General features: G+C 48.7%; 1 protein-coding gene across 5 annotated transcripts in view; it reads right to left on the bottom strand.

The window, feature by feature from the left end:
• PALS1 (protein associated with LIN7 1, MAGUK p55 family member) overlaps positions 1 to 24,709 on the bottom strand; it is a 908,688-nt gene that overhangs the window by 695,941 nt on the left and 188,038 nt on the right. The window contains exon 1 of one of the 5 annotated variants that reach the window (XM_069638718.1): positions 453 to 937. The exons of the other annotated variants lie outside the window; for them this stretch is intronic. The gene's annotated coding sequence lies outside the window, so the exon portion shown is untranslated. Of the gene's footprint in view, positions 1 to 452; positions 938 to 24,709 lie in introns of those variants that run through there. 5 annotated transcript variants of the gene reach the window in all.

Raw genomic sequence — 24,709 nt, 5'->3', positions numbered from 1 at the left:
AACTCCCATGCTAAAATGGGTGGGGGGTTTACACTTGCATGGTTTAAATTGTGGTAATCCAATCACTTTCATGAACTCCTTTTATCCTGCACGGGTGCTCAATCAGCAGTTTCTTGGATAGGTTTAGTCCACTTAAAAATGGACTTCACAGGTTAGCCACCACGTTTAACCACCCCACCCCACCGACCCTCTCACCCCATTTAAGAGTGCAATGTTAAAGTCTATGAATTTACGGCTGGGACAAGGATCTTTCAAATCTCCATCTAGCAACCGCTTGAAATGATCTTGTGCCTAGTTCATGGAGTACACAGTTCAGAAGGTTTAGTACTCGGGCCACAATCTTTACAGAAAACTAACATTGAAAACTGAGTCAACTCGATACATCACTTTGGGAACAACCATCTGCACAAAGTATTTACTCACGGGTTCCAAAGTGAATTTACCATACTTACTATAGATCAGAAATGCATTCTGTCTCAGAGACCGAAGCGGGTGATGTACCACTGTATTTATTGCTCTTTTCTTCTTTTTGAAGATAGGGGCGTATTTTGGGCATTCCATCAACACCCCATCCGATACCTACACATTTCTTAATTATTTCCGGAGTGAGCTCGCCCACTTTTTCTTGCCTTTCAAGTTTTTGGGTTTCCTAGACTTCACCATCCCTTTCTCGCTATTGGAGCTTTTCCCGTGCACCCGATTTAAAATGGGAGAGGGCGCCGACTCCCGACATGAGGAACGTTCCAAGGACTCTTCCTTCCGAAGCAGTTCCTCGCCCGTCAGACTGCGTGGCACAGCCTCAACCTCATCCTCATCCTCCCGTGTGTTACCTAACGCGGTTTATTCGACCGCGATGGAAAAACCTGAGAATCCAAAACAATTATTTCACAAGAGCCAGCTATAAAACATGACAAAATCAGGCGGTGCAGTCCTCGCAACTACTGAATGCATATCTATGAACGCCAATCGTCCCACCATGGCTACTTGCCAGACAACAGCCTGTAGCTTCCAGCCCGCCACCCTCCCCCACGCCTCTCCTTCCATTCTCTCTCTCTGTGGTGCTCGTCAAGGCGCGCTGCTAATGTTCATGCATGCGATTAGCATTCCACTAGACTACTCGTCTCCATGGCAGCAGCTGTCAACTAACATGAAGGTTCAGGCAAAGCCCAGGCAAATTAACGGGAGTCCGAACAGTGCGGCCCCCACTACGCCCTCGAACAACGTGACCGGACAGCCTGTAGCAAGGCCAGGGAAAGGCCTATAGCACAGAGGCGTGCGCTAAAAACACGGCCCTTCTTTAAACCACAGGGGTGTATGTAACGCTGCCCGCCCAGCACCCCAAAGAAGAGCATTTGAATGATTGACAGAAATAGAACAGAGTTTAACGGCGCTTAGCCAGCCAATGACTCGGGTGACTCAGAGGTTTAGCAGGATGCCCAGCGATGGCGGATTATGTCTGCGCCCAACACCTCGGCTCCGTGTCAGTCGTGCCCGGCTGGGTGCAGGGGGGGCCCCACGGGAAGGTCCTCTGCAATATTACCTGCTTGGGATCACCTTACACTAAGCAAGAAAGCGCGTCAGCGGTTTAATGGCAAAAAAAGGGCACTGCAGTATTTTTATTTTGGTTAAAGGCAGCACATTTACCAAGTTTAAAAACACAAAGAGGTGAGTTGGGATCAATAGTAAACGAGTCCGATTCTTGGCAGAGCTGTGGTCCTTTCGTGATCCATAAATAGAGTACCATCACACTGGCTATTAATAACTGCTATTAGCCTGTTTACAATTGGAATGAAGCGCTATAAAAAAAAAACAGATCTTAATTACAAGTCTGGCTTGTTACAGTTTTTTATTTTTTTTAAAAAAATACCTAGGGTCCTGTGGAACCTAAACGTTTTAAACGCATTAATCAACAGTATGAAACAACTTGCCGAGATCCATGAAAACAGAAACATTACTATTTCGATGCATCTGTGTCAAACCCAAAATAACAAGGTCGAAACACTTAGTTACATTCTAAGACAGACTGTTCACCCCACACGACTGTATTGCTAATATTGTGCAGGCAGGCCATTAACAAAACCACAATGGCTTCATTCCGGGGGCGGAGGGGGGGTGAGGGCGGCTGCCCTCCATTAAAGAAGCCTACATATAATTTCAAAAGATTTTAAAACCGTTCTTGGATCCACAAAATTAGTATGTTTTCACTTTCTGCGGGTTGATGCAAATACTTAAAAAAAAAAAAAATAGAAAATACTATTTAGTGGCCTACATGAGAGTGCAGCTCCAAAAGAATTGCAGGAATGCCAGCTTTTTGGTTTCGAGGGTGGCAAAGAGGGCAGAAAGGACAAAGGCAAACGTTAGATTATAATAGCCTATAGGAGGCACTTTCTACTTCATGGAGCAGCTGACTGACAGAGCCCATGCCTCCCATTAGCTCTGGAGAAAATAAAAATGAGCAAACAGGCAGGATCAAAAGCGGATTTATTTCTGTAGCAGTAGCCACACCAGAATCGGGAAGTAAAAGTATGGCGAGGTCCGCTTCACAATGAGATTAAACCAGGCCCCTAAATATGGCGAGGGTAACAAACCCGGCAGACTTCTAGCGGGGACAGTTAGAGGAGAGAGGGAAGTGCAACACATTACGTGCGTTACTGGCCCTGAAGGAAACTATGTAACTAGAGCAGGCGAGATAAACATGGCATTTCTGAATGATTATCAAAGCCTCCATGCAAAGAAGAGATAGATCGTTACCTGGAAGGGACTGCCATACTCTGCCTGGACAATGAATCTCAAGAAAAGTTAAGCGGTCCTATTACACTTGAAGAGGTTAAAGAAGCCATTTCCTCGCTTGCGACTGGAAAGACCCCGGGTCCGGACGGACTAGGGACAGAATTATACACAAGCTTTAAGGATATACTTGCCCCCCGCCTACTGAAGGTGTGGAAGAATTGTGTGTTACTGGCCAACTGCCGCCCTCTCTATCGGAGGCTGTGATAACAGTCCTCCTTAAGTCAGGCAGACCCCCCTCCGAGAGGTCTTCCTATAGCCCATTGCCACTAATAAATGCAGATGCAAAATTATTAGCGAAAATACTTGCAAACAGATTACTCCTGTACATGGCTAGCTTAGTACACCCAGACCAGTCGGGTTTCATCCAGAGCAGATCCACTGCCCTGAATCTACAAAGGTTATTCGGGATAATGTCTCAAATAGACCTGGATGCCTCTGCAGCGGCAGTTATTCTGGACACTGAAAAGGCATTCGATTCGGTCTCATGGATTTTTTTTTTTGGGGTACTAAAACGTATTGGCCTGGGGGACGGATTAACCAGGTTACTCACCATAGTGACCACCTTACTCCTAGTCCATAGTCCCCTTTCCTCCATACTTCTGGGACATTCCTCCATCGTGTGGGACGGGACGACGGGGACCGGAGCACTTTGAAAAAGCATCAACATTTTGCAAAATGTTTAGTCCTTGCTCTCTTTCTGCGCGGGGCACAGCACACGGCCGTAACCCCACCCATCTCGGCTCCGCCCTGCGCATCGCCCATCAGTCCTTTTCTATCGCCAGGTCAAAGACCTTTAAGCAATAACAGAGGAACCTTATTAGAGGGGGCGGCGGGCGGGCGTATGGAGGAAAGGGGACTAAGCACTGGGAGTAAGGTGGTCACTACGGTGAGTAACCTGATAAAACTCCTACGTCCCGTCCCCTTTTCTCCATACTTATGGGAGATTCCCAAGCACTCCTTACAGGAACTACGGGTGGATGGAAAAAAAAAAACTACTGAAAAAGGTTCTTCAGCACAGCCTAGCCAAACTGAGCATCAGACCTGGAGCTCAGGTCTAGACAATAATGTTTACAAAAGGCCGATGGGGAGGCCCCAAGTAGCCGCCTTTGCGATGGTCTCCCAGGGGACATATTTCTGAAAGGTAACTGCAGCTGCCTTGCCCCGCACCAAGTGTGCATGAATACCTTTAGGAGGCTGCAGTCCTTGGACAGTGGAAGACTCCGTAATACAGGCAGCGATCCATCTGGAGATAGTCGCCTTAGAGGCCTGCTTACCTGCTGGATTACCAAAGGTCACCAACAGTTGAGAAAAGCTCCTAAATTCAGATGTTCTGTCCAGATAGAATTTAAGAGCCCTTCTAACATCCAAACAGTGCAGAACCCTTTCCTCTTCTGAAGCAGGGTTCGGAAAAAAGACTGGCAGGGAGACTGACTGTTTCAGATGGAAATCAGAGACCACCTTCGGCAGAAAAGAAGGGTTTGTCCGTAAAACCACCTTATCCTTGTGAAAAACCAAGAAGGGATGCTCCACCGACAAAGCCTGGAGCTCACTCACACGCCTTGCAGAAGTAACGGCAACCAAAAAAGACACCTTCCAGGACAGGTGTTTAAGGTCCACCGTGGCCATTGGTTCGAAGGGTTTATGGCACAACGCCATAAGGACCACATTTAGATCGCACGACGGGTGTAGATTACGAACTGGGGGATAAAGGCGTGTCAAACCTGCAAAATGTCTCTTAACCACTGGATTAGACAGAGTAAGAACATTGGTCCGTAGATAGGTAGGCGGAGACCGCCCGCCGAAAGATAAGTTCTGCATGACAGAACATAAATTCCTGACTCTGCTAGGTGGGATACAAAGGACATCACAGTGTCAATTGTAGCCGCCCTCGGGTTCAGTTGTTTGTTTAAATACCAATGACAAAACCGGAGCCATTTTCTTCCGTACTGAGACCTAGTCAAGGGTTTCCTGGCTGCCTGAATAATGCGCATGTTATCCGCAGACAGGTTGAGATGTTGTAAGGACCTGAACCCAGGCACCATGCCGCCAAGCTGAACAATTGTGGGGAGGGGTGCCCAGCTGTTGATCCCCCTGGTGAAGAAGATCAGGACTCACCGGTAACCTTATCGGTGGATACACCGCCAAGTGTTGAAGTTCTGAGAACCAACACCTGGCCGCCACCACGGGGCTATGAGTAGAAGAGAACAGTTCACTGTGTTCTTCATCTTGCAAATCGTCTGATGAATCAGAGGCAGAGGTGGGAAAGCATAAGCCCCCATGTTGTGCCATGGAATATCGAGAACATCCCCCAGGGAGGAGGCTCCAAGCCCGTTTCTGGAGGCATACAGAGGAAGCTTCTTGTTTGCTGCTGTCGCGAAGAGGTCCACTTCCGGAGTGCCCCAACGCAGGAAAATCCATGAGAGGATCTCTGCCTTCAATTCCCACTCGTAGCTGACCATCGTCCGCCGACTGAGGGCATCTGCCGTGACATTCAGCTGGCCTGGAATGTGTACTGCAACTAGCCAGACACCATGAAGAACCGCCCACTCCCAAATCTGGATGGATAGGTCCACAAGAGGGGGGAGACTTGGTGCCCCCCTGCTTGTTGATGTAATACATTGACACCACATTGTCTGTGTGGATACGGACCACTTTGTTGGCAATGATCGGTCTGAACGCCTTGAGCGCTAGGAAGAGCGCCAGAAGCTCCAGATGATTTATGTGGAGGAGCCTGTCCTGAGGCGACTAAAGATCCGAGACCTGAAGAAGATCCAAGGTCGCACCCCACCCTAGAAGGGAGGAGTCCGTCGTGATCATTACCATAGGATAGGGGCTGGGTCCTGAAAACCCGCCCCCACCGAGAGGTTGCTGAGAGACGATCACCACTCCAGGTCCGCTCTCATGGAAGCCGGAATAATTATCAACTTGGAGTCCGGATCCACAGCCTGACGCCAAGAACTCTGAAGAGCCATCTGAATCCGCCTCATCTTGAGACGAGCAAGAGGAAAAGCCAAAACGCATGGGCCCATGAGGCCCGAAGCCTCTGGAACCACCAGGCCGACATGCTCTCCGACTGTGCAAAAATCCGACACGTGGCTAACAGATCCGCCATTCTGTCCCCGGTCAGTTACACTCTGCAGTCGATCGTGTTCCAGCGAAAACCCAGGAAAAAGTCCTGCAAGACCGTCATGGAAGATTTCCGCCAGTTCACTGACAGCCCAAGATGGAACAGGAGCTGAAGGAGAGACTGAAGATTGCATGCGGCTTTCAACGGGCAAGGGCTGCGCAAGAGCCAGTTGTCCAAATACAGATACACAAGGATACCCTGCAGACGAAGATAGGCCGCAATCACCGACATCATCTTCATGAAGACACGCAACGTCGAGCTGAGGCCAAAAGGAAGCACTCGAAACTGGAAGTGCTCCTCTCCCACAGAGAAACTGAGATATCTCCTGTGTGGATTCCAGATCAGAATATGCATGTACGAATCCTGAAGGTCCACCACGCTGAGCCAGTCGCCCATCTGCAAGGAAGACCGTATCTGGCCGGCGTGATCATCTTGAATTTCTCTTGGGGTAGGAAAACATTGAACTTGGAAAGGTCTGGGATGGTGCGCAGGCCAGCCTGGTTGGGTTTGGGCACCATAAACAGCCGGGAGTAGAAGCCCTCCCCTCGTTCCCCAAGCGGAACAGGTTCCACAGCTCTGAGGTCCAGCAGCTTCTGAACCTCGGCTTTTAGGGAGGACGATCCCGACTGCTGGAAAGGAGAGTTGAAGGGTGGGGTAAGGGTAAGCGAAAGCCCCGTCCGAGCAACTGACAAGACCCACCTGTCCTCGTGATGGTCTGCCACGCCTCCCAATGAGACGCAATGCGTCCTCCCACTGTGGTCTCATGCGAACGCGCAGAATCCTCATTTGGTCGGTTTTTCGTGGTGTTACTGCCTGAACCTGAGGAGGAGGCTGAGGAGCGGGAGAAAAACCAAGTCCGTTGCTGCCTCCGGCGGGAATTACCCGAAGGGTTATCCACTCTGCAGGATTTCCGATCTAGAAACCCTCTGAAACCAGATGAGGGCCGGATTTGCGACAACAGTCTCTGGGTCCTAAAAGGAGTTTTAACCAGGACTAACAAGGACTTAGCTGTCTGGGTGCCGTCCTTTGTTTTGGTCAGCTCCACATCCTTTGAGGAATGGAAAAGCTCCTTACCGTCAAACGGCAGGTCCAACACCTTGTCTTGCACCTCCTTTGAGAACTTGGTGGCATGCAACCAAGCCCGTCGAGAGGCATCAACTCCCAGCATAAGGCCCCGAGCCTAAGTGTCGACGTGATGAGCCGCGGCCTCCAGCAGATCCTGGGCTAAGAACCTGGCATCGGACAATCCCGCCTTAAAGTCCTCCAGCTTCTCGACCGGAATGAATTCCTCAAACTCAGACAGACCTTTCCACATTTTCATATTCGCCCCCGCTAACACTAGTTCTGCATTGGCCTGCCGGAGCAGCATGGTCGAGTTAGCAAAAATCTTCCTCCCAAGGGAGTCGAGGAGCTTGTCCTCCTTCCCCAGGCCGGAGTAGCCGTCATAGAAGAGGATGCTGCAGGCCTGGACTGTAAAAAATGGCCGCAGCCACCACTGTGAAGGGGGGCGGACAAGATGCTAGGGCCACCTCTTCTGAAGAATGCAACCTGTAGCGCGGGTCAATTTTCTTATTGATGAAAAGTCCAGAGTGTGGCTTCTCCCAGACTCTACGGACCTCGGCTAAAACGTCCTTCTGCAATAACAGGCCGGTACGCTCCGAAGGAGATAAGGTGAATGCCCCTGAAAGCACACCCTCCTGCGAAGCTGGTGCCTCGGGCACTGGAACATCCAATAGACACATCATGTCCAGCACCTGGTCGTGGAAAGCTTGAATAGAGAGGGGCTGGTCTTCGCTGTCCTGATCGCCCTGCGCATCATCCGACAGGTCGGGCACCGCCTTGTCCACTGGGGACAACAGAGGCAAGGACGGAAGGGTAGGGGGAGGCACCGTAGGCAAAGGCGGCGCCGGCGGAACCACCAGAGGCGCGGGTGGAGCCGGAGGCGGAGGCGAGCAGATCTCCCTAAAAAAAACCTTTGAAATACTCCCTCATGGGGGTCGGTACTCTTGAGCGTCTGAAATTTGCTGAAAAAAGGTGTCCCACAGAGACGGCTTTGGAACTGCCGGAGGAGGCCTCTCATGAGGAGGATAATTCTAGGGACGCAGAGGGGAGGGTTGCCAAACAGGCCCATCCCCAGAAGTGTCCACAAAAATCAAGGGTGCCGAACCCACCGGCAGCGAGATGTTGTGCTGAAGGGGCATCCGAGCATTCCAGTCGTAAACTGGATGAAACGGATACGCACAAGGAACCTTATGTTCACCTACAGAACTGCTCCCCACACCCAAGGCTGATGGCGTAGTTGTGGGAGAAGCACCCAAAATGGAACGGCCACCATTTTGCCGTCACCTGAGGTGAACTGCGGTACATGTGGAAGTGAGGCAGGGGTCCCAGTCGGTGGATCAGGGGGTCTTCATTTTAGCCTTTACACAAGGAACCTCGGCTGAGCCAGTACTATGTGGCCTGGAATGTTTCTGCGACATACCAACAGCCAAACTAGCCTTCACAGGAAGGACCTTGGCACTGCCGGTGAAGGAGGAACTTCCACTCCTTGCCCCCTCAACAGTTCTGGCGTCGCCACAAGAGCAGGAACGGTGAGAAACAGCTTTCACCGATAAGGCCTTCTCAGGCCTCTCAGAAATGTTGGTTTCCTTAGCCTCTGTATGAGGGACCTCGGACCCAAGTCCGGTCGCAGCCTTTCCAGCGCGGGCCTCGAACATGCGTTCGTTAACACCAAGCCCAACCAAGGCCTCGGGGCGCACCCCGGTACTTTTGAGGGAAGCTCCGGTACCCCACGACTCAGTAGAGACAGGTCTACAAGCAGCCCCCACAGGAGGGGCCTCGGATTGCGATCTGGTGACACCAGGCCCCTTACAGAGACCCTTGGAGAAAACTCTGGTACTATTATTAGGCCCAGAGGCACCTTGGGGCAAGCCCCGGTGACAGAGCGGTCAACGCTCCTCCCGGCCCGGGAAGAACCCGGGAAAGTGTCTCCCAGCCGGGGTGCTCTGAAAAGTAAGTAACTTACTGGGCGTTTCTTCTTTTTGCCGATGAAAGATAGAAAATGCGAAGGAGGAGTACATCGAAACACCTCGTCCCACCGCTCTAACCGACGTTGAAGTGCCCAGACTGAAAGGGAATCACAGTAAAAACAGGCGTCCCAACGGTGATCCGGACCCAAACACTCTAAGCAAAGAGGACGGGGATAAGCCTTCACGAAGTGTCGATGACACGAGGAACAATCTGGAAAGTCTAGTTTAAACGGCATAAGCAGACTATTACACGACCGCAAGCGAGAGCCCGAGAGAAGGAAAAAAGGAAGAATTCTTCCGCAGATGCAAGTGCGTCCAGTCCCGAACGAGTGGAGAAAAGGACTGATGGGCGATGCATAGCCAAGATGGGCAGGGTTACGGCTGCATTCTGTGCCCCGCACACTAAGAGAGGAAGGACTAACATTTTTGCAAAATTTTGATTCTTTTTCAAAGTGCTCCGGTCCCATCGTCCCGTCCCACAGGATGGAGGAATGCCCCATAAGTATGGAGGAAAAGGGACGGACATAGGAGTATTAGAAACTATGTTATGTTACTTGGCATTTATATAGCGCCTTATGTATCATTGGTATGATCTCAAAGCGCTGGTAGGTTGAATGCCCTAAGGAACCGTAGTTCAGTCAGCAGCGAGAGAGAGTGTGGTATGGTGCGTGGGCGCACCGGATATGTGTGCAGCTGGTGTGGTTTTTGCATGAAAGCTGCTTCTTAGCAGTAAGTGTGGTGCTGAGGAAATCAGTTGGATGTGTTCAGTCTGGAGGGTGGACACCCAGACTGAGTTCTGGCTGCATTAGGCCTGAAGAGACGCTTAAGCTAGCCGGAATGTGCTCAGCTAGCTGTGTTTTATTAGGATGATGTGCAGTTTGTGGGGTCATGTTAATTATGAGAACAGCTAGACCGAATGTGTCATAGTACAGCTGTGTTATAGTTGAATGATGGTGTGTAGGGGAGAGTAAGTGTAGTAGTTTGATATGGTCATTATCAGTAAAACGCCTGTGATCAAGCAAGAGTGTAGGACAGGGGGCGTACATTTAGGCACAATTTCTAAGTTTATTAATACCACAGTTACGCTATTAGGCATACTTTCTAAGTTCAAACTTAGGCACAGTGACGCTATTAGGTACATTTTCTAAATTCAAGTTTAGCACACTGATGATATTTGGCACTTTCTAGGTTGAACTTTAACACAGACGCCATTAGGGACATTCAGTGATGTTGGAATTGCCTTCTAAATTGAACTTTATGGGACATGCTGCCATTTACAATTCTGACTAAGTGTGGGACATGCTATCATTCACAGTTCTGGGGTAAGGTTATGTTAATATTAAAGGACATTTATGCCGCGCACTACCAGCACTGGAGTGGTCCCCTGGCGGCTCTGAAAAGGGATGGGGGGGGGCAAGTTAGTAGGAATAAGCTGGAAAAATGCAAGAGAGCAGTGATGTGCTTTTGGCAGCCTCAGCCCGGTGGGTCCGTTAACTGGGGTTGGGTTGTTTTACAGTCGGTAGTCGTGTGTTGTTGTGCGAGTCTATGTGTGGTTTGTTTTGTTGTTGCAGTGTTGTGAAGTTTGTGCGGATTGTTGAGTTTGGTTAGAGTTTGAGAGGTGTATGCAGAGGGGTGAAATTGTTAGTGGATTGGTTAATTGGCATTGCTGTGCTTGCAATTATGTCTAGGTGTGATGCTTGCTATCATTCACTATTCCATCCGGGTGTGGCACTTGCTAATCTTCAGTATCCTATCTAGATGTGAGGCAGGCTAGTGATCACGAATCCATCTAAGTGTGGCGCATGCTTACATTCACATTTCTATCTAGATGCGACGCATGCCAATCTTCACAGTTCTCTCTGGGTGTGGGACTAGCTAACATTGGCAAGTAAGTTAGTGTGTAATGCAATGCAATGCAACATTTACAGTCCAGCCATGAATACATTTAAGCTCGTGGTCACAAATCTCTCTAAGTATGCATGGTGTAGGTCTATGGCAGTCTACGTTATGGAAAGGTAAGGTAGAGTGGCGGGGGCTTTCTGGAGTAGAGTAATTGCTCTATACGCCACCCATGCCACACTTAGTTTTTGTTGGGTCTGTTGACTGCTGGCTTCATTGGCTTCCCCTGCGGACACATCTTGGAGCCACCAATGTAGGAGCCGCCCTTTGCCTTGGGGTCGTTAGCTACAGGGGCTGCCGGGCAGATGGCTGCCCTGGAAAGGTCAGTTACGGTCAGGTGAATGTACCAATCAGGTGAAACTACTATACACTCATCCAACAGCCAAAGTGCACACCAATGGCAACTACTCTAAGCAATTTCCACTAGCAAGAGATGCACCCCAGGGATGCCCCTTCTCCCCGCTATCGTTTTCCCTTACAATACAACCGCTTGCATGTCGGATAAGGGCCCTTCACGGACACAGAGGTATACAAATACTAGGCCCCACACAAGTGATTTCACTATACGCAGATGACACCGTCCTATATATACGAAACCCAAATGCAAACATTAAGCCCGTGCTGAATGAGGTTGAAGAATTCACATTATACTCTGGTTATAAAATAAACAGCTAAGTCCGAATTGTTTCCATTAACGGAAAGTACTACAAAACTGCATAGTCTGCATGGGCTCTGGTGGGACCAGGACAATGTTAAATATCTGGGGGTGATGGTGTCCCTGACGCAGAAGCTACTATTTGAGAATAATCACGAGACATATCTGCACACATTAGAAATTAAACTTAACTTGTGGACTAAATACCTACCCAATCTTACCATATGGGAGAATCGCATTATTAAAGATAGTCATGACTCCCAAACTACTATACTTCTTTAATACTATCCCAATATGGCCAGGGCGGAAGTCCTTCACGTCACTACGAGCGCTAGCGGTGCAATTTATATGGCAGGGTAAGATACCCTGCATGAAATAGGAATCACTGACTGAGCCATATAACAGGCGAGGTCTGGCAGCCCCTGACTTTGAATTATATTATCTGGCTGTGCAGGCACACTATGCAGGACATTGGTATGGCCCAGTCAATGGAACACCACACAAAGCATTGGAGGGCTACGGAGCAGCCCCGGCTGATCTCCGATCGGTAGACTCGTGCACATATGACCCAGTGCGTACAACTGTGAATGCATGGAAATAATTGTATAACAGAAGGGGCACGACCATTCTATATTATAACGGTATACCATTGTGGAGCTGCCCGGGGATCCCTCCCACATTCGATATGGACATTCAAATGGCTTGGGACCCGAATAAGGAAATGAAGCTGGGGATCTCTACTGGAAGGGCAGATTTGTTACAATAGAAGAATTTAAAGGAAAATTGGGAGATAACCTGATACAGGTGTTACAATACTACCATATGCACGAGAGCCGGAGCCATGTGAATGTATTGAAATGGTAGTGGGAGGGGACAATCGGTTGGGCTTGATATCCAGAATATATGCTAAGGTGCAAAACGGGAAGGAACAATTAAATAATAACAGACTGAAATGGGAAAGGGGCACTATTACCACTATTGATGAAATCAAGTGGCAGAAACACTGCCTCCTTACGAAAGAAGTCTCATTTAATGTGCGGTTCTGACTTATACAATTTAAGGTGTTAAACAGACTGCATTACCCACCGGAGAAAATTGCGCGATTTTCACTGAACACCGCAAATATATGTCCAAATTGCGGGAATGAGGCAGCAGGAACAATTCATATGTTCTGGAGCTGTCCCAGAGTAATGGGATTCTGGCAGCGGGTGGCTGAAGCGCTGCATGAAAAGACAGACATTCCCCCCGCCCCCACATGTTATGCTCCCCCTAAAGTACTTATTTGGGGATATTGGGAAGACCAATGTGAAGACACGCCTTTTTTTTTTAACATGGGGTGCATAATTGCTCAGAAATGTACATTATTAAAATGGAAATCAGACTCAGCCCCTACGATACAAGAATGGTTTAAGGAATTGACCTTTGCAAATGAATGGGAGGAGGGTTATGTGGGTACAGTGGCAACAATGTGCAGACCCAAGGACATATGGACCTGGGTCCGAGAATATAGGAGTAGGTCACAATGATGTAGTGGTACCATGGTAATGCGAGACCGCAACAACCGGCAATGGTCTGAGGATGCCGTAACTGTGGGGACGTATAAATGCATTGAAATGTCACAAACAATAAGGAAATGTATTAATGTACATGTATGAAGGCTAAATGTAAATGTATCCGAGAGGTCAATCTCCCTGTAACCCAATGAAAGCAAGCTAAATAAAGTTTTAAAAAAGGAAGTAAAAGTATGTTTCAATGTGTACTTCAGGCAGCTAAAACAGATTAAAAGGAAACAGACTTGACAATAAGAAAACAGGTCACAGTCATCAAATTCATTAAACCCACCATCAAACTGTAACTGACTTAAGCTCTTTCAGACAGACGTATGCAGATACAGTCACACAGCATGCAGTGAGAGGTGAGGCGAGAGCAGTTTGTGGTCTAGGACCTCACAGATCTTTTGCTGGGAATACACAGACATGGTTGTTTGCCTTCAGGACACAACACCCTCCCACGCACGCACAGCAGTGTAGACACATGCGTGAAAGCAGTCCATGGGCAACCCTTTTCCCTATTGAGGTATCCCTAGATGGCGAGTGGGAAGTGCTATGGTGCTGCACCTGCTAAGGAAAGAGGCCACAATTACCAATTGCGGGAAACCACCTGAATCCTTTTGTCTATCCGATACCCCAGGAGGAGCGTCGCATACCTCCACTTCAGTAGTAATGGGTCCTCCAGGTAACCCTTAAAGCAGCCAAAGACCCTGTGACCAGGGCCGGTTTTCGAGCAGGCGGGCCGGGGGACTGCCCGGGGAGCGCCATTAGCCCCCAGGTCACCATTCGCCCCCTGCCACGCCAGCTTGGGGGGGGGGGGGGGTCTTTCAAGGGGTCCCCCGAGCTGGCGTAATGGGAGAAGGCGTGGCAGACACCTTTTTGTTATTAAATGCGCCCGCAGTAGCGGGGCGCATTTAACAATAGGGTGCTGATGCGAAAGCCACCTTTTTCTTAAACCGCCTTGGGCGCTCCTGCGGCTAAGGCTGGCACTGCCTGGAACGTACAAATATACTTACACCAGGGATGCACAGCTGAATTTGAAAGAGGGCCGAACTTACCCTACAAGCTGCCTATAGTGGGCTGAAAAAAGTAAATTTGTTTGGGGAGAGGCGGCAGTCGGGTGGGAGGCGAAAGGAGACTTTCAACCCCAATTTGTATTCAAAACCCCCCTAGTCCCCATTAATGGCATGGTTTCCCTTCTCCTCTCCCCACCCCACCAAACTGCATGGCCATGGTCTGCTCTAACCCACCCCAACCACCAAATGGCATATCCCATGTCCCTTATACCCCCCCCCATCAAACTGCATGCCCCTCCACCCACCACTAAACAGCATGCCCCCATGCCCAACCTACCAAACTGCATGGCCTAGTCCACCCCCTATGCCGTCCCACCAAATGGCAGAGCACTGGCCCCTCATATCCTCCCAACCCCCACCAAATAGCATGGCCCTGGCCCCCATATTCCCTCCCCCCACCCACCACCAATGGCATGGTCTTGGACCCCGTACCCCCAAACCCCACCAATGGCATGGTGCCCACTCTATTCCCCCCACCAATGACATGGCCCTGGACCCCCACAAACCCAGACCCCCAACCAAACACTATGCCCCATGACCCCCCCCACCACCAACCAAACAGTACGCCCCATGACCCCCCAAACAGTATGCCCCATTACCCCCATCCCCGCAACAAATGCCATCCCCATGACCCCCCATCCTCAAAGCAGCTCCATACCCATGACACCACCAACCACAAAATGCCATCCCCATGTCTCCTCACCCTCCCCCTCACAACTAGAATGCACTTACCTGGGAGCACTGGCGAGCAGGCAGGCGGAGGAGTGAGCTGGAAGGCAGGCTGGCTGGCGAAGTGGCGTGCAGACGGGCCTCTTCTGAACTTATACTGTGGCTGGCGTGGGAAGGCTGAAAAGTCTTTAGCCATGCCAGCCACAGTGCTGGCCCTCCATTGGTGCAGCACATGCACTGAACCAATGGAGGTCATTATTTTTCCTAGACACTGCAAGGTCAACCAAGACTTTCCTAATGGATGGCGGTCGTTGTTGCTTGAGGGCCGGCCTCCATTAGGAAAGTCTAACCCTGATGGGCCGCGAAAACCAACACGCCAGCCCGCACAAGTTTTATAAAAACCACCATGAACAAGACAAAAATATCAACAAGCTAGAGTATAACCAGTATGCAAATATGTAAAGATTGATCCGGGGCTTGCTCACTGGTGCCCTGGCTAGGTAAATAACCTCTTGAATCCACGCAGCCCTTCAACTCTATAGCTCATGTAGATCCTCTAAGAGTCTAGCCCATTGAGGGAGTTGCGGAGCTGTGTCCCCTCTTCAGGGACGGCAGCCTTAATACAACCGAGTACATGTACATTTGTGGAGTAATGAAGGGTAAAGGAAGATGAAGTTTCTGCCCAAAAATAAAGTGGGCATGCGGCTGCCCAAGGGTACAGTTTGCCAGGCCAACAAAACCGTGTGTACTTTAACCTAATTCGGGGAATATTAAATTACATATTGCTTGAAGTCGGGAGCTAAACAGTGCCACACTGGCACTCCAGCCTGCAACTCCTCTAGTTGTAGCTGGCTCCAGGAGACCGCGCTCTGCAGCTCACCCAAGGTGGGCATCCAAGAAGTGCCACTCTCCCTGGTTATTGGACAGAATCTCTGGCAGGCATTGCCAACTTGAAATGGGTTGCAAGGGATTAAGGAGCGCAATAGGGCACATATGGTGCCGGCTCCAAGAATCCGTGGCCTGGAGCCATCATCCTCACTGCCTCAGTTGATGGCTCACCAGACAGGCTGCTTCTCTAATTCTGCACAAACAATCGGCAGTCCCTGCAATGGGACCAAAGAGGGCAGCCTTAGAGACTGCCTCGAACAGGGTGGCTGAACTGGCGCAACCTCTAGAGGCCTTGGAGAGAGTTCTAAGGCCAAAAGGGCTTCCCAGCGCTATAGCCTCCCTTTCTTCACCAACCGAGTTCTCCAGAACTCATGCTTCCATAAATCAGTGCGGAATGTTCCGTTTCGGTCAATGTAGGAAGTGGGAGCCCTTCCCTACCCTACATAGCACCGAGGAATGTACCATTTATTTCGCTAATCTAATAAAATAACATGAATTATGCAGATATACTTTCATTTGCCCAATCAATTCATACATATTTCTAAAAAAACAGTGCAAAGAGCATTTTACACGTAGCCTGTGACATGCCTTCTGAGGCCGATACAGGGCACTGTACACTCATCTTTACACCTTACCACCAGCACATATTCCTTTAATATATATTCAAGTTGCATGCAGAGGCTACCTTCCTTCCACCAGGGTTGCACTCAAGCTCAATGGTGATTTGTGGCAACCACATGTTTACATGGGGGGTTACACATGCATCACATACGTACAGCAGGGGCACTTAATCACACTTTCCTAGCAGAGAAACGGAGTCTCAAGCAGACGCACACTCCTAAATTCGACATTTTGGCCTAGTTGCTCAGAGATGGAACAGCAGTAGATGGGGACTAACACATTCGAACAACAATGCTCGAAGCCAACCTGTATTTAGTTATTCGATGTGTTACTAGCAGTCCTCCTGCTGATACCAAGCGGAGTCAGAAGGCAAATCTGTAGCTTATCATTTAAACAAAGCTGTTTTATGGAAGAATGGCAGAAGCCATTAAAAAACAGCTTGCATTTTCAATACTTCCTTGATCAAAAGTGATAACTGGATTCAATAACATTACTTTCTATGCACATGCATTTTAAAGCCAATTGAAGAAAAATTAAGGACGATTTGTAGGAGACACATAGAAGCCACTTCTCCACGATTCTATGTTCGGAATAGAAATTGAACTGCCCAGACTCAAGCCCTTATGTTAACACACACTTAAGCCCCGTCACTCGACAATTATTCGTTCTGTAAAGTCGTGGGACCGAATTTGAAAACAAACTAAGGTAAGTGCATTTCGGCATTGGTGTACATAAATCTAGAGGGCACATAGATGGAACTGCAATAGGAAAAATGTGTGTCTTAGGTCCATCTAGGGTTAAAATTTGCAGAGTCTGGCACTTAGTCCTACTATACTACAAACAGCCCTACAGATAAGGGGATTATCGGCCACTTCTATTCCCTAACAGTGGGCAAATACTCACACAAAAAATCAATCAGGGAGTAACAATGTATGTTTGGACCAGTAGTGCATGTAGTACCACAGGAAGAAACTACTATTAGAACTGCCTGATTCGAAACAGTAAACCTGTATCTTTTAATGTGCATGAATAACTAGGTGCTAAGAAATAAATATTACTAAAATATTTCTGTTTTTCAGTCAAGACATTTCTACTTGTGTATAAAATACTCTCATTGGGAATTGGACTTACAGTTTTACTCCCAATAAAATCATTTTACTCCCAACTTTAAAAAAGAGAGAGTAAAATACGCCCACTTCCAAATCTAATCTTGAGCACAGACTACAAAAGTGGCTAACCAGGCGATGTGGGGTTTAATCCGGTTTGTCTATGGTAACAAGGTATATATGCTTCAGGAATCATACAGGTTATTTGATGCAAAGATTTTCTACCATTTTAAGGGGGCAGGGGTGGTTATGTCGGTAGTAGTGAGACCGATCCCTGACCCCCCCGTGACCTCTCCATGCCCCCTCCCCGAATAGATTTGCCAAGGTGATTACCAACTTAGCTAGGGGTGCACCGGATTGTGCCCTACATTAGGAAGCTGGGACACACTCAGTTGCACAGGAAGAGAGCTCACTTCCCTAATATATGGACTGCCGCCATTAAAAAATGAAAGAATCCATAACTTGCTACTTCTGCAATTGGAGGATTGGACAGGTCGCCTCTATGTGAATATTGACCTTTTACTGTCATTTGATTGATCCTTCTCCAGCCTCCAACATGAGCAGAGAGATACAGTAGACCGGCCAAGTTGAACCGCTCACTACTCACGGACAGCCAGAAGAGCATGGGACCACAGAAATAGCCTTCACAGATTAAGGATGGGGATGCGGAATGAGCTAGGAGGGAGGACATGGAGCACTTTTTCCTCTTACGCACTTAATACAGATACGCTAGGAGATTGCGTGTTCCCGCAGGACAGGATCTTAATCTACTGCAAACGAGAAGCTATCCAGCAGCAGCAGGAGCATTCCACGTGCCGTGGGCACCGCCATCCTCGGAGCCCAGACACACTGAAAGCCCACCCAGAGCCATCCTTGCGGTAAGGAGCAGATACACCTGCCCGCACTACGATCTGCACTACTAAATCCCTATCTAGATGCCATCGAGCATCGAGCACGCTCTGCCTGACCTACCCTGCCTGACCTTCTAATGCCGGGCGCAGCGCGGCATGAAACCGAGGCTGATGCCTCGCTGCTAAGCGACTAGCAGCCTTTTCTTCCACCTACATCCGCCGGCAGGCGGAAGCGCCGGCGGCCACATGAAGGCCCATATTAAGGCCCCTGTTTGCTCCCTGTTCGCGCGTGGAGCGTGAGGGAGCGCCTTATAGTGATCCCCCAGATTTGACACCGGCCCGCCACGGTGGTGGTCACCGTTCCGCAGTACTTCCATCCCCAGTTGTTGTCGCACTCTTGCTCCTTCAGGACACACACGGAACGACGTCTAGAAAGGCGGTAAGACTCCTCATGGACCTAACCTAGCTGAACCTAGCATGGTCAATTTACCTAGCATGTCGGCCTTTGTTACCCCGTCTGGTTATTAAGGTATTTCCCCTCTTTCATTCGGGAGCACCTTCTCTACGTAGGGCCACTTCTCTCTTCTCCACTTGATTCACGATTCACCGCCTATTGTAATTCCTATATGCACGCTTCACTCCGTCCTTAATATTCTGTAGTCACTTAGCGTTTGTACTTACCCTGTAGCTGAGCCTCTGCCCTTTGAGTCATTGATTGCATAATTGCACATGTACTTACCCTGTAGCTGAACTTCTGCCTTTGGAGTCATTGATTGCATAATTGCACATGTACTTACCCTGTAGCTGAGCTTGTGCCTTCTGAGTCATTGTTTGCATAATTGCACATGTACTTACCCTGTAGTTGAGCTTCTGCCTTTTGAGTCATTGATTGCATAATTGCACATGTACTTACCCTGTAGCTGAACTTCTGCCTTTTGAGTCATTGATTGCACAATCATACATGCACTTACCTAACAAGCTGTACTTGGACTGCCACTTCTTGGCCGATTCTACCTCCGCCTAGCCCACAACTCCTCCACGTCCACTCCAGTGCGCACTTTCACTACCGCACCGACGGAGGGTTCATCATTGCCATAACCCTCTACCCCTCCACTCCTCCCAGCACCGTTTTGACCGTCCCTCATCACCCTACTTTTCACCATACTGCAATGCCCCTGAGTAACCCATACCTCAATGACCCTGCCCTCTGGCTACATCACTTTGCCACTAAACCCATTCCTAACCAACCTTGCACACTCCAAGTCAGGAATCTTAGACTTGGATCCAGACTTCCTCGTGCCCACTGCACTCAGCACACTCACGTCACCACTACCTCACAGAAGTCACCGTCTTCCCACAGCTCTATCGCTGCCAAAGAACTCAAGGGTGCCCTCATCAACGCCAGATCTATTACGGCCCACGCACTGGACATCTCTGACCTCATCACCACTCATAACCTAGATTTTGTGGCCATCACCGAAACATGGTTACACGCAGCCTCCGGCCCACTTCTCTCCCTCGCTATCCCCAACGGTTACTCTATCCTCAGAGCTGACCGACAATCAACATCCAAAGGAGGTGGAGTCGCATTCATACATAGAAATAACATCACACTTAGAATCATCCCCAACACAGAGCTCAGCTGTGCAGAATCCCTCTCCGTGAAACTCACCTTATCTCCAACCAACACTGCTACCCTCCACCTCATCTATAGACCCCCAGGACCACTCCGCTCCTTCATAGATGAGATCACAGCCATTCTGACTGTCAATACGAAACCCAACTCTCAGGTACTGCTTCTAGGTGACTTCAACTTTGGTTTACATGACACTAAGGATCATTTGGCCTCTGAATTCGCTATCACATTAGCTAACTTAGGACTCCAACAGCGCATTGACAAACCTACCCATATCAAAGGTAGAACGCTTGATTGGATCTATGATCTCAACTGCAACACTACCATAAGTTCCAACCACGCTTGTGCCTGGTCCGACCACCACATCATCATTTTCCACCTTCCAGCGACCAACCCTCTTACCACTCCCACGATAGCTCCAGCCATTCCCACAAGGAACAAAAAAGACATCACCAGGGATAAACTTCTCCCACTCATCCTTCCTTTATTGAACAAATGTGTGTCACAACACAACGACCCTACAGTCTTAGTAGACTTCTTCAATCAAACACTTCTCAAAGCCATTGATAATATAGCTCCGCTTAAATTACGGAAAGCTAAACAACAAGCCCATTTGAATTCCTGGTTCACCCCGCAGTTACGAGCCTTACGCAAAGAAAAACGCAAGGCTGAATCACTCTGGATGAGCCACCCTTGCGACCCTAACAAAGAACGCCTCATCATCTCCACCCATAACTACAAGGAAGCAATCCTACAGGCAAAAAAGGAGACTTACAACCAACGTATCACACAAGCAGAATCCAACACTAAGGAGCTGTTTAAAATCCTTAAAGAATTGGAAGCCCCCTCCCCCATCCCTGATACCTGCACTAAAGACAGCCAATGGTGCAATAACATCCAAAACGCTCTCCTCAACAAAATCACCACCCTGCAATCAAAAATTAACGCCAAACAAACTACTCTACTCACCAACCCCCCATTAAACCCCCACTACGCCAATGGCCTCCTTTACTCATACCCCTTTCAGCTTCACCCCTCTCACCATCCTCGAGGTCGAAAACATCATTCGCAACCTAAAACCCTCGAACTATCAAGGTGACTCCTGCCCAGCACCTATCATTAAGGAAGCGGCACAGGACCTTGCTCCTTTTATAACCACCTTCATCAACTCTTCATTCCTAACAGGAACGGTACCCAACAATTTAAAAGACGCTTGGGTTATCCCTCTCCTAAAAAAACGAATCTGGACCCTGAAATACCAACTAACTACAGACCTATTACCACTGTACCTTTCTTACTTAAAATACTTGACAGAGCAGCATACCTGCAGATTCAGAACTACCTAGAAACTAATAACCTCCTCGGCTCAAGACAATCTGGCTTCAGACCCAAACATGGGACCGAAACAGCTCTTCTTGACCTCAAAACTCAAATTGAGGACCTTAAAGACAACGGTAAACTGGCCCTTCTACTACTGGACTTATCCGCCGCTTTCGACTTGGTCAACCACCAAATACTATGTCGGCACCTAAAGTCCGCTGCTCACTTCTCTGACAATGCATCCAACTGGATCAGGTCATTCCTCGACAACAGGCACATGAGAGTTTTCTCACCTACCGCATCGGCCGACCCTACACCAGTCCCGTGTGGAGTCCCGCAATGGTCCTGTGTCTCCCCTGCTCTCTATAATGTCTTCACCAAACCACTATTTGATGTGCTTGACTATCTGGGCGTCACCTACACAAACTATGCCGATGACACCCAGATACTCATACCTATTACTGGTGACTACATTGTTGACTCCAAAGCCCTCAATGACATTTACCTTGTCATTCAAGCTTGGATGGCCCAGCACGAGTTGTGCCTCAATGATGACAAGACTGAGCTTCTCATCCTAGGCACGCAACAGAGACTTAACAAACTAAGTCCCCTCTTCGGCTCCTTTAACATTGACGGCAATCTAATTAAAGTATCTAAAGACACCAAAACTTTGGGTATTTACCTGGATGCCTCCTTGAATCTCACCCGACAAACCAATGCAGTGGCTGCTGCATCTGCCTACACCTGCAAATTGATCTCAGCCTGTCGCCCATTCCTTACCGCCCAGAATTGCATCACCTTGGCCAGGACCTTGGTCATGTCCAAACTGGACTATTGTAATGCACTGTACCAAGGCACTAACCAGAGTAACCTTAACAAATTACAGACTACCCAGAACAACGCCATTAGAGCGGCTCTCAATATCCCCCGATCTGCCCACATCTCAGAAACCAGAAAGAACCTCAACTGGCTCTCAGTCGCCCAAAGGATTTCACTGAAAGCACTCACCCTTACATACAAATGTGTTAACCACCAGGCCCCCTCATATCTAGCCTCTCGATTCACTCAACATATTCCAACGCGAGTACTCAGATCCGCACAGTCCCACGGTCTCGAAATCCCCAGATTCAAGCTTCATACAGCTGGGGGTGCTAGCTTCCCTGTCCTGGCAGCCAAGCTTTGGAACACGGTACCACTCACCATCAGATCCTTACCATCATTTAACCTATTCAAACACAAAGCCAAGCTCTGGCTAGTTACCTCTCATTAACAACTGCCCTCTGACCCTGACGGGCTAGCTGCGACTTAGCTTTGCTCTGCCCTGGCACCTTTGTGCCGCTTTTGCCCTGTTTTGTAACGTCAACTGTATTTGGTAACGTCAATTGTATAATCTGTATATCTTATATATTGTATATATTGTATATGTTGTTCGCAATCTGTTGATACCAATGTGATGATATGTTTTACCTGTAACCTTCTGCCAAGATATGCGCCCGGTTGCCTCAGGGCCTGGTTTGCGCTATATAAATAAAATAAACAAACAAACAAATGACATTCCTCTTGTTCTCTTATGTCCGAGTGGTGGTCTACTCTGCAGGAAGATGTTTCACCAGTGTTTGCTGTGCAAACAATATATACCTAGTCCTTTGTTCAATCACTTATTCATCCACAGTTCTGCTAGCTGGCTCCCAAAAGGGAGCCTCTGCCTACTACCACCCCCGCACAAAACCCCCTCTCATTGCCTTAACATTCTCCTGTGTCCCACCATGAATGAGGTCCTTACTGTGGCCCACGGGTCCTGGGCCCCATCCCAATGTCCTGCAACGGCTAATTTGAACTTTGACTAGTCCAACATCATAAAGATGGAGGGGGTGGGCATCCGGCAGTCATGATCAGATGGACACTCCATTCCTAGGTACAAGATGTGCACCGTCAAGAAACCACTTTCCAAAACAATCAGCCAGTGCCTGTGCACATTTCGCGGGTCAGCCAATGAAGAGGTCTGTACGATTTAACAAGCAGAGAAAGGATAAGCCATGGCTCAAAAGATATACAGAAAAGAGTGAAGTGACTAGAAGGAGATTATGGAAGGATGAGGCAGCTGTGGAAGTAAGGACCCAGAAAGAATACCCCGTTATGTGGTTTGCAGAAAATCACATTAAAGTCAACTTGCTAAATAGCATGCTTGTTTATTTAAATATACTCTGCTGTAATGGTACAATGCCAAAAGCGCCACTGCACAAATGCAGCTGCGGAGCTGTTTATGAAGACCAACAAAATAGGTTCTCTCCTGCCTACATAATGGGTCAAGTTCCAAGTGTCAGCTACTATCGCATTCAAATTCCTACACGCATCTAAAAGGTGCGTTCTGGACACAGATCATAGTACTTAAGCTTCCATCATTCTGTCAACAAAGGCAAAAAAAAAAAAAAGTTGGAATTTGAGTATTTTCACATTGTCAAAGTAGAGAGTGCATTTAAAATTCAGGGTTGGCATCAAGGAGAGTGGTTTTTAAAAATCACATGCTGGTGCCCTAGAAGCCTGGTTAGCTTGATGCAACTTCTACCAGGAGCTACGTTTGACCACCAGCACCAGGGCAAATGGTGCCATACAAACATGTGTAAGTGTCATGAACACTCGATGGTGGGGAATCCAGAAGGCCCTGAAACTGACACAAAGTTCAAGATGGCACCTCATGTGAAAGCCTGGTTTGCGGCACACTATGTTCAAGGGTCTGCAACCTGCACCCTCTGGAGAGGTTTTGTAGTACCACTGCAATTACCCCTCGCCATGGGCAATTCTAGCTAGGCCTGATGGGAGTTCTAGCTCACAACACGGACCGCTGAGGGGAAGGCAACGTGGAGGGGGCTGCCGATAAGGGAAGGGGCAAGGAGAAAGACGAAGGCTGTTGGTGGGAGATACGTTGCATAGGGAAATAGAGTACTAGAAATCGGAGTACATTCATGCTCTGGAACACCTGTGTACGAGCGCGGTACAAATACACTATCAATTCAATACATACCTCCGAAGTAGTTGTCGAAGGTCTTCTTGCTGACGTTCAGGGGAGCCGACTGGGGTTTAAGGAACTAGGTGTTGGGGAGATGGTCCGGAAACTGCAGTTCCCCGACACAAAGGTTTTACGAGAAGGGGGATAAGGCAGACTCTTTGTTGGCGTTAGGTTTTGGGCTCAGAGAGCGGAAAGGTGGGTGGATCAGATTGAGTTGCTGGAGGGAGGTTACGTTTGGAGCAGGGGGCAATACCACAGGGTTTTGCAGCATTTTATGAGGATCTCTATGCTATGGACAAGGAGTTGGATTCATGGGACACTATTTAAGGGATACCTCTCTGCCGAGGTTGAATATTGAGAAGAAGCAGAATTTAGAAGGCCCCTTCACTCAGGAAGACATTCTGAGAGCCATTTCTAAAATGCACTCAGGGAAGACGGCAGGAGAAGAGGGGTTTTCCATCGGGTTTCAGAAGAGATTTGCTTCC

Source organism: Ambystoma mexicanum, chromosome 14, assembly GCF_040938575.1.
Source record: "Ambystoma mexicanum isolate Mex_15411 chromosome 14, UKY_AmexF1_1, whole genome shotgun sequence".
In the NCBI taxonomy this organism is placed as follows: Eukaryota; Metazoa; Chordata; class Amphibia; order Caudata; family Ambystomatidae; genus Ambystoma; species Ambystoma mexicanum.
This window is presented reverse-complemented; position numbering and strand designations above follow the sequence as displayed.